This window comes from Cryptomeria japonica, chromosome 4 (genome assembly GCF_030272615.1).
Source record: "Cryptomeria japonica chromosome 4, Sugi_1.0, whole genome shotgun sequence".
NCBI lineage: Eukaryota > Viridiplantae > Streptophyta > Pinopsida > Cupressales > Cupressaceae > Cryptomeria > Cryptomeria japonica.
Genome location: NC_081408.1, coordinates 652,870,307 through 652,879,567, shown reverse-complemented (window position 1 = coordinate 652,879,567; position 9,261 = coordinate 652,870,307).

The window sequence follows — 9,261 nt, the reverse complement described above, 5'->3', positions numbered from 1 at the left end:
GTCAAAAGCCAAAATAAAGACATCAAAATTGTCACATATAGTGCTGCTATGTAATTTTTCGTCAGTTTTCATTTTATGCATTTTCTGGCACTTAGGGACTTTGGAGTCCTTCTTGATCTCCTAGAAATGCACCCTATGCAAAGTTTGACAAACTAATCTTTCTAGAGAAACATGGGATCAATTCAAGGTTGTGGGTCACCTATGACTAAACTGAACCTCCGAATAAGGCCGGCTCCTAGCTGGTCATCACTTTAAAACTACTAAATTTTAAGGAAAAGGGAAAGAAGATAACTTTAAAAATGTAAAAGCCTACCTCTATAAACTAAAGGGAAAACACTAAGTGATTCACCAAAACTGTTAACATTATGATACTCAAAAAGCTGGAACACTCTAAAAACTATAATGACAGCAACAAGCTAACACAACTTATTCAAGACATGCACATGCATAAATATTTCACAAGAAGGTCTGAATGAGTTTATTCAATAACTTAGACACAACTTGAAACCCGCACATGACACTTTTGCAGAAAAGGCATGAAATATAGTGAGACAAAATCATAAGGAAGGAAAATACTCTTCACTGATAACTTGATCAATCACAAAAATACACAATTCTGCAAGAATAAGAAGAGATAAAATTGTCATAAGCCTCCAAGGTAGTTTTTATCAATATCAAATCATATGAGTTACAAAATATGGCAAGAAGAGAGGACAAAGGACCATTAAGAGTCACTAAGGCTCCAATCTGCATAACCCAAAACTCTAAAAGAATGAGTTACAAACATGAATATATCCTCTTCTCTCTCCCTCCAAAACCCACCAAAAAAGGAACCTCCAACTGACATTCCCGTATGCCTCCAAAAAGCCTGAAAAATAGCAACTAAAACTTTCCAAAAGTGCTCCAAAGAACTGAAAAAGGTCAACTTTGACCATGTCCAACATGATGACACTTCAAACTACCCATAAAGACTCCAATTTTCTCTCAAAAGCAACTAAAAACTCTTATATTTGCTCAAACAACCTCTAGATTCCCTCTTCGTCTCTCAACTTAGTCAGCTTCCCCTACATGCTTGGAAGTTCATAACTCTTTCATAATGACCCCCTATGATTAGGCACTTGACATAATTTTTTAATGACTTCAAAAGCACACGTTCCTTTGACCTTATTACTGTATCATGTGACATTACTTACTAAGTAATTTAAACTAATTTACTTAGTAAATACTTTTACATTAATATGAGGATGAAATAATAAGCATGAATTAATATCTCTCTATATTTTGTATCATTTGAATAATATTAATAAAATGACTTATAAACACATCATTTACTAACACTATTTACATATGAATTCGATACAAAATACAAACACTACAAGAATGCTTAAGTGCTAAACAAACACTTAACACCTAAGCCAAAACCTAATCATACCCATGGGGTATTTGAAAGAAAGATATTTCAAACAAAGAACAAAAATAAAATGCCATATCAACATATTAAGGCAAAGAAACCCTAGGCACCTTCATTCTTTCTTTTGGCACGATATTTTTCCTTTCATCTAAGACTTGGCACCGCCATGATTCTGATTTCTTAGGGATCGAATGGAAACATCTGAAGAGATCTTGTGGGTTTTGATTTTCATGAACCCTCTATTTCCCTGAGCCGTCAGGATGAGGATTTTCTAAAGCTTTTCAAGTCTGCGAATTAAAGATCTCTACAAAATTCTCATGGAATTTCCTGTGGGTAAGTCATCTCTTTGCAAAACTTAGTCTCTCATTTTTGTTTGATTGTGAAATAGTTGTCATGCCATGTTCTTTGCTCTTTTTTCTAATGAGGAATTTGGTCAAACAGTTCGTGTGCATTGTCTACACTCTTCTACAGGCCACGCAAGAGGGCATCTCGCCAAACAATTCACTTGCCTTGCTTTTTTTTTTCTTTTTAAATGTTTCTTTCAGGAATCCTGCATGCTATGTTTTTGGCGTTTGGTTTAGTATAGGCTAGGGGTGTGGGAGTTTTTTTCTTTGCATCAGCCATTATTGCATTCTGTGAGATGACGTCTTTTCCAGGCATTCTACCAAACAACTCAGCTGCTTCCATTGCTAATAATTATTAGAGGATTTTTGTCAACACTGTAGAAGTTTTCTAGGTTTGGCATCTATTTGTTGCTCTTAGAAGTCATCTAGCATCTTAATAGAAAGATATTGATAGAATAGTATTGTTTCCTATTAAAATATTCACTTCACATCACTGCACTCATGGAAATCTTTTGATTATATTTTATATATATGTCATTGATCATTGTGACTAATGTATAAGCTTTGGATCTGAAAACACTGCTTTGAGACAATTTAGATGCCTTCGTTTAGGTCATGGTCTTGTCATTCTTTCATTAAACTATAACCTCCAGATAGTTGTAAGAAGTATTCAAGTTATACTGATTTAACAAGGGTTGCTATGTGAAGAACTATTGTTATAGTGCTACTTGAAGACCTTTGACAGTGTATCTTTGTGTTTTGATATTTATAACATATACCTCATGAACTTAATAAGTACTCTGAGAGTTAATATATCACAGTGATTTTTCCCCTGAATGTGGATATTCTTTAAGCTTTTAATCACTATGCTTGATGTTATTATGTGACCATCATAGCTGGAATAAAAAATTTCACTCACAGTGAATGTTATCACTGCTATAGATTTGATGCTATAGTCATCATTGATACCATTTTTCCACTGTCACAATAAGTCAAGGATGCTCTGAACTGTGAATAGATATTGTGAATACTCTTTGATAGTGATTTTTTCCCTTGTGAACTTAACTGTGAAATGTGTATGATGACTGTACTTTCTTAAAGCTTTATGATTTGAATCTTTGACATTACTAGAATTGTCCTACTTAAAATAAAAGGACTTCCATTGCACTATAGCAACCTGATGATGGCCCCTTCATAATACATCAGGACTTCTCTCTCTTTTCTTTATGAATACTTTGATAGAAACTCATTGAGACTTTAATTCATGCTATGGCTGACATTGTTAGTGACAGTGATTTGCTATACCCCTATTTTCATGATACTATGTCATTGCATTGTTTGATATTTCTTATGCTGCCATGTTGGGCTCAACCCTTATGGGAGCCACATTTTACTCCACATGCTTAAATAAACATGATTGCACCTATTACTACACATGGAACAAACTAGTTAGAAAAATAAATGCATATAGGGGCTACCTTATGCATGTATGGGTAAATGTTCATGTTTAGTGTGTAACCTTTCATTTCTTAGAACCTTCTTCTAACTCATTATTCACACTCTATGTAGGAAACATGAAACCTAAGGACCAAGGGAAGCTAGGAGAATCGAGGCAACACCATAAGGAGGAGATTAGACCAACAGTACCAGTCATTCAGGCAATGATTGGTTACCTCCTTTACATGTTCTTCTTTTCAATGTTTACTCACTCATGTATAAATGATCCTTATATGCATTTATTTGAGCAAATTCAGTCTCACAACTTGTTGTGTGAGACGTGTATTTTATCATCTTCAATAAAGATTGCATTTCTTCAAAAAGACATTCAATCTTTTTATGCTTCATACATTTATATCAATGAAATGATTTTATTTTGCAATCTTTTTATGTAATCTCTTAAGGTTATTTCATTGGTGTACTTGAATACAACATAGAGAGGTTATAAAGTTTACCATCTACTTGAAAAACTTGGTGGCTCTACCTGATTGAGCCTGTAGGTGAAAATCTTGTAACATTTTTTGGTGATTTTTGTTGTATGTCTATCTACTAGACATGAGAACTAGTAGCCTTATCCACTGATCAGGCACAAAGTCACTTAACAGACCTGACTGAAACACAACTTAGTGCATAAAGTAACCCTGAATAGTTTGTTTAAGTACAGGTTTAGGATCTGTGATAGTGAAGTATGAGACTTCACTATCAAGGGTTGTGAATATGCACTTGATAGGCTTAGTGAGGGCTATTTCCTGCATTAGGTTAACTCAAAAACTTCATGCATGGATTGCTGCCATTTTTCCTAAAAGACTGGATGTGGATGTATGATTTGTGATAGTAAGACATAAATTTTACTTTCATAAATGGTATATGTGTGCTCAATCAGTTAGTAAGGGTGAGAGCAGTACAACTTAACAAACCCTTGCAAACTGACAGACTGAAAACTTGGAGACTTATTGAAAAACATGAAACCTAAACTAAGACTACTCTAATGTGCATGGAAGGACTTAGGGAAAGGAAACATGCGACTATAACCTACCCTAAACTAGCAGCAAGGCAAAATCACCTAAACAAAACCATTTACTAGAAAAATAAAATAGTTGCCCTTTCTTCTCGATATGCAGTGATTTGCATGCATGATGGCATCTAGGAAAAGAAAATAGACTAAGAAATGGTCAACTAGTTGATGCACCAACTTATGAAAAAGATAAACATATTCACTTACCTCCCTAGACTGATCATATGTAATGTTATTCAAGGGAAAATAAGTGAGTTGAACATACTCTTGCTTAGGTATCAGTGCATCTACAATGCCATCTTTAGCTAAAGTTTCATATGTAGGTAACTTATTGGACTTATACAGGCTAAATATCTAATAGAGAAGCCTCTTGAATGGATCAAACTTGGGCTCTCCTTGATTATCTCCTGGTTGTCAAATAACCAAGGCACCTTGTCACACACTTGCTTTACATATTTTTGCTCCAAATGATCACTCATTCCTTCAATAAAGGAAATTGTACAAACAATGAAGTAACATCTTCCGACACACTTTCAATTAAAACATCAACCTCAGGCTTTTTTATACACCAGAAAGGAAGTTGTTTATGGTACTCATTATCACTCAAAGGACACTCTAAATTAGGCTTGCCTTCCTCAATGAAGGCAGGAAAATGCTCAAACAATGAACTAGCCTCTTGAAACCAACCTTCAATGGGTATATCAACTTCCAACTATTTTGTACAGCAGAAAGGAAGCTCCTCCAACGAATTATGACCTTGCAACTTAGGTTCATGAGGCTCCACCTATTGTTTCAGCACCTCTACAAGCTGTTGTTTTAGATCATCGTGACTATCAACCTCTTCTAGTTCTTTGACATCTAGCTTTGAACAAAACTGTTCAATAATGTCAGAGCACAACTCTTCATAGAGCTCAACATTATCTCTCTCTTCCATAACATGATCGAGGACATCAAAGTTCATATCCTGGATGAAGGTATCTAGTTCAACTTTATGTTCTTCTTTATGGCCCAAAGCTTCATTTTCTTGTTGTTGTCCTAGATCTCTAATCCTCTCTACCACTTGTTCATTTTGTTCAAAGCTAAATACATTAAACCTTGGAATCTCTTCTTCAAAGAATGGATTCAGAAAGAAAAGTGATGATGGGGATTCTAACTTTTGAGGTTTATTAGGTACTAATTTCATCTGCTCCTTTGAAGCTAGCTCCCTTACAAGCTCCCTTGCAAGAGATTCTTTGTATTATTTCCTTTGCATCTCCATTTCTTGCTGATGAATATAAGCTTGATAAACAAGCTCTTCCTATTGCATATCAAATGCTTGGTACCTTTCGATTTCATACAACTTCTTAGTCCAATCAACCAATATGTTCTTAATATTTAAAATCTCAAATGTCTCATCATTTTGGGGCTGAGCGTGATAAATTTCATGGTGACTTGGCACAAAAAGGCTTTCCTGGGGTTTCCAAGAAAGTTGAGCAAGGGTGGGAGGGTGGTAAGAATATGAAACTTGTTGATAACCTCCTATAGCAAAGGAATCTTGACAAGAAATAGTTGATGGTTCAGTCTGGTATAGAAAAAGGGAGGTGTAGGAGCAATATCTTCATGATGAGATGGATTATAGAACATATTGGCACTTTGTCTGCTTGAAAATAGCAAATAAACATTCCAAAGTCACCAAGTGTGTGAAGATAATACCTCCTAAAGGTTGAAACTACTGTTGTACGCACCAAACAACAACAATGTGTAGTACAAAAGAAACTGAAAAACAGTTCTTTGTCCCAATGGGCATGCTATAAATTGTTATCTCCTAGAAATGCACCCTATGCAAAGTTTGACAAACTAGGATTTCTGGAGAAACATGGGATCAATTCAAGGCTATGGGTCACCTATGACTGAACCAAACCTCTCGATAAGGCTAGCTCCTAGCTGGTCATCACTTTAAAACTACTAAATTTTAAGGAAAAGGGAAAGAAGATAACTTTAAAAATGTAAAACCCTACCTCTATAAACTAAAGGGAAAACACTAAGTGATTCACCAAAACTACTAATATTATGATACTCGGAAAGCTGGAACACTCTAAAAACTATAATGACAGCAACAAGCTAACACAACTTATTCAAGACATGCACATGCATAAATATTTCACAAGAAGGTCTGAATGAGTTTATTCAATAACTTAGACACAACTTGAAACCTGCACATGACACTTTTGTAGAAAAGGCATGAAATATAGTGAGACAAAATCATAAGGAAGGAAAATACTCTTCACTGATAACTTGATCAATCACAAAAATACACAATTCTGCAAGAATAAGAAGAGATAAAATTGTCATAAGCCTCCAAGGTAGTTTTTATCGATATCAAATCCTATGTTACAAAATATGGCAAGAAGAGAGGACAAAGTACTGTTAAGAGTCACTAAGGTTCCAATCTACATAATCCGGAACTCTAGAAGAATGAGTTACAAACATGAATATATCCTCTTCTCTCTCTCTCCAAAACCCACCAAAAAAGGAAACTCCAACTGACATTCCCATATGCCTCCAAAAAGCCTGAAAAATAGCAACTAAAAACTTTCCAAAAGTGCTCCAAAGAACTAAAAAAGGTCAACTTTGACCATGTCCAACATGATGACACTTCAAACTACCCATAAAGACTCCAATTTTCTCTCAAAAGCAACTAAAAACTCCTATATTTGCTCAAACAACCTCTAGATTCCCTCTTCGTGTCTCTCAACTTAGTCAAATTCCCCTACATGCTTGGAAGTTCATAACTCTTTCATAATGACCCCCTATTATTAGGCACTTGCCATAATTTTTTTATGACTTGAAAAGCACATGTTCCTTTGACTTTATTACTGAATCATGTGACATTACTTACTACGTAATTTAAACTAATTTACATAGTAAATACTTTTACATTAATATGAGGATGCAAAAATAAGTATGAACTAATATCTCTCTATATTTTGTATCATTTGAATAATATTAATAAAATGATTTATAAACACATCATTTACTAATACTATTTACATATGAATCCGATACAAAATACAAACACTACAAGAATGCTTAAGTGCTTAAGAAACACTTAACACCTAACCCAAAACCTAATCATACCCATGGGGTATTTGAAAGAAAGATATTTCAAACAAAGAACAAAAATAAAATACCAAAAAGCCATATCAGCATATTAAGGCAAAGAAACCCTGGGCATCTTCATTCTTTCTTTTTGTGTGATATTCTTCCTTTCATCTAAGACTTGGCGCTGCCATGATTCTGCTTTCTTAGGGATCAAATAGAAACATCTGAGGAGATCTTGTGGGTTTCGATTTTCATGAAACCTCTATTTCCCTGAGCCATTAGGATGATGATTTTCTGAAGCTTTTCAAGTCTGCTAATTGAAGATCTCTACAAAATTCTCATGGAATTTCCTGTGGGTAAGCCATCTCGTTGCAAAACTTAGTCTCTTATTTTTGTTTGACTGTCAAATAGTTGTCACGCCATCTTTTCTCTATTTTTTTTTAGGAATTTGGTCAAACAATTCATGTGCATTATTTCTGCTCTTCTACAGGCTGTGCAAGAGGGCACCTCGCCAAACAGTTCACTTGCCATGCTTTTTTCTCTTTTTAAATATATCCTTGAAGAATCCTGCATGCTATATTTTTGTCGTTTGATTTAGTATAGGCTTCGGGCGTAGGAGTTTTTTCTTCACATCGACCATTATTGCATTCTCTGAGATCACGTCTTTTGCAAGCATTTTGTCAAACAGCTCAGCTACTTCCATTGTAGATGATTATTTGAGAATTTTTGTCACCACTGTAGAAGTTTTCTGGGTTTGGCATTTATTGCTACTCTTTGAAGTCATCTGGCATCTTAATAGCAAGATATTTATAGAATAGTATTGTTTTCTATTAAAACATTATCTTCACATCACTGCACTCATGGAAATCTTTTGATTGTATTTTATATATACCATTAATCATTGTGACTAATGTATAAGCTTTGGATCTGAAAACATGGCTTTGAGACAATTTAGATGGCTTTGGTTAAGTCACAGTCTTGTCATTCTTTCATTAAACTCTAACCTCCAGATAGTTGTAACAAGTATTCATGTTATATTGATTTAACAGGGGCTACTATGTGAAGAAATGTTATTATAGTGCTACTTGAAGATATTTGGTAGTATATCTTTGTGTTTTGATTTACAACGTATACCTCGTGAACTAAATAAGTACTTTGATAGTTACTATATACAATGATTTTTCCCTTGAATGTGGATATTCTTTAAGCTTTTAATCACTACGTTTGATGTTATTTTGTGACCATCATGGCTGGCATGAATTTTTTTCCTCACAGTGAATGTTATCACTGCTATAGATTTGATGCTATAGTCATCATTGATACCATTTTTCCACTATCACAAGAGGTCAAGGATTCTCTAAACTGTGAATAGATATTATGAATGTTAGGATAACCGGTGAATAAACTAAGGGGGGGGTGAATCAGTTGTTAACAAATTATATTAATCAAACCACTTTATAACCTTTAACTAGAGCACATAAACATTGGATATTGGAAAGCAGAAACAGATGTCGGTAAGCAATAAAACTTAAGAATGAAATAGAGAATTAACACAATGCAACCATACCACATAACATCATGATTTGTACATGGAAAACCCAGTAAAGGGGAAAACCACAGTGGGAAGCCTACCCATAGTCAAATAATACATCTGCAAATAGTATGTGATACAATGAGGGGCCTACACATGCAAGAAGTCACACTGTATAGAGCATACTACTCATTACAAAAGAGTCTCATTGACTACAGAGAGGTTATAACCACCTCAAGATAATTGGACACCAATCTAGAAGAATGAACTGCCAGAGATAGCATTTACCATTGCTGATTACAGTCTCAGTTAAGCTCAATATCGGAGGCCTTTGACCTCTTCCTTAAAACCAATTCAATCACCTATGATCGATCAAATCTCC